Source organism: Brassica oleracea, chromosome C3, assembly GCF_000695525.1.
Source record: "Brassica oleracea var. oleracea cultivar TO1000 chromosome C3, BOL, whole genome shotgun sequence".
NCBI classification, from domain to species: Eukaryota; Viridiplantae; Streptophyta; class Magnoliopsida; order Brassicales; family Brassicaceae; genus Brassica; species Brassica oleracea.
In genome coordinates, this window is record NC_027750.1 from 53,851,316 (window position 1) to 53,853,841 (window position 2,526).

The following is a 2,526-nucleotide window of genomic DNA, read 5'->3' on the forward strand; positions in this document are numbered from 1 at the left end:
ATAAACATTAAGTAAATACACAATATAAAAAACGGAAAAACTAAATTAAACATATATATGAAAAATGGAAAGTTAAATAAATAAAAGTAAATTTACATTATAAAAATATTACACTAAACATCAATTATAATATTAGAATAAGTAAATATAAAATAGAAGAAAAATAAATTATAACTAAAGATAAAATATAAAAATACAAAAGATACATTAAACCTTTATCTGAAAATATATAATAATGTAAATAATAAGTAAATATATAATATAAGAAATATAAATATTACATTAAACATCTATCGTAATATTATGATTTGATATAAAACAAAACAATTAGAAAAATAAATATACAATATAAGAAATAAAAAAACTACATTAAAAGTCTATATGAAAATGTATAGTTTAGCATTTTATTATTTTCAAATATTTTTGTAAGTAAATATAAAATATAAGAAAAATAAGCATAGAATATAAGATAATATTTTTTATCACATTAAACATCTATCATAATATTATCATTTGATATACAAACAAGAAAATTAGAATAAGTAAATTTATAGTATAAAAAAAAGGTAAAATACAATTAAGAAATGAAAAGACTAAATTAAACATATCTCTGAAAAAATGTTTAGTAAAATAAATAATAAGTAAATATACTATATAAAAAATACAAGTATTATATTAAACATCTACCGTAATATTAGACTAAGTAAATATACAGTATAAGGAAAAATACAAAATAAGTAAATATACAATATTAGAATTGAAAAAACTAAATTAAACATATATCTGAAAAATGTATAGTAAAACAAATAATAAGTTAATATAGACTATAAGACATAAAAATATGGATCATCTTTTTTGGAGAGTTAATCCAAAAATGGAGGATCACCAATTTGCGTGGATATTATTGTATATTTGGAAAGGTCGAAACAACAAAGTTTTTAGCAATTTGGATGTTGATCCAAGAGATACGCTTAAACTACCAGAATTAAAATCAGCACTTTGGGCGGAGACACATGTAACAAATAATCAGAGGGTTGCAAATCAAGTACATGAAAGAATTGTACCAACAATACTAGGAAAATAGTGTTTTATAGATTGCTCACGGAAAGATAAGGAACAATTCTCAGGACAAGGCTGGTACATCACTACGGAAAGATAAGGAACAATTCTCAAGACAAGGCTGGTACATCACTTTAGCGGGTACATCACTTTAGCGGGTTTGGATGGATTGCTAGGGGCACGGAATGTCCGGGCAAGTCTTTCACTTCTTCATTCGGAGGTAGAAGCGCTAATATGGGCAATGGAATACATGAGGAATTTACGGTAATTTCAGGTCGCATTTGCGACAGATTGTTCTCAATTGATAAAGATGGTTTCGGAACCAGAAGAATGGCCAGCGTTTGACAATTAACAGGAAGACATTAAACTGCTGAAAAGAAGCTTTCTAAACTCAGAGATCATTCATGTACCTCAGACAGAAAATCAAGAGGCATATAGCTTAGCACGCAGTGCTAGGAAACAACCGTCTTTCGTCGTTCACATGGACAGAGTTACCGGTTTGGTTTACAGAGTCAGCATGAGTTTGTAGATGATTGATGTAAAAAAAAAGACATAAAAATATTAGTATAAAAATAAATAATAAGAAATATTATTATGATATTTTATTTTTATTCTAATATTATAATAGATTTATAATTTAATATTATGTAATATTTTAATATTAGTGTTAGTAATATTAATCATATAGAAATGTTATATACTATAATAAGTAAATATAAAATATAAGAAAAAATAATGAGTTTGATGTTGATGTTGATGGAATAATGAGTTTTATAGGGACTTTTTTGATGTAAAACTATACATTTTTTTTTGTTTGATGTGGTATTTCCATTTTTATATAATTTTCTACGTATTTATTTATTTATTTTAACATCTTAATATAAATATTTAATGTATTATTTCCAATTTTAAAATTTTCCTTATATTTTGTATTTCCATTTTAGACTTTCTTATATAAAATGGTGTATTTCTATTTCTTATACTTTATATTTACTTAATATCTATATTTTACATTTTAAGATAGATGTTTAAATCTTAATATATTTTTGCCATTTTCAAAAATATGTATTTAATTATTATTATTATTTGCATATATTATATATCAATTAATATATATATTTTACATTTTAAGATTTAAATTAAATTTAATATAATATTTTCATTATTTTTTATTTTTTTATTTAATTATTATTTATTTTTCTTTATATTATGTATTTCCATTATTATACTTTATATTTACGTAATATCTATATTTTACATCTTAAGATAGATGTTTAAATCTTAATGCACTTTTTCATTTTTTTTATTGTGTATTTTCCTTTCTTATACTTTCTATTTACTTAATATCTATATTTTACATTTTAAGATAGATGTTTAAATCTTAATATATTTTTGCCATTTTCAAAAATATGTATTTAATTATTATTATTATTTGCATATATTATATATCAATTAATATATATATTT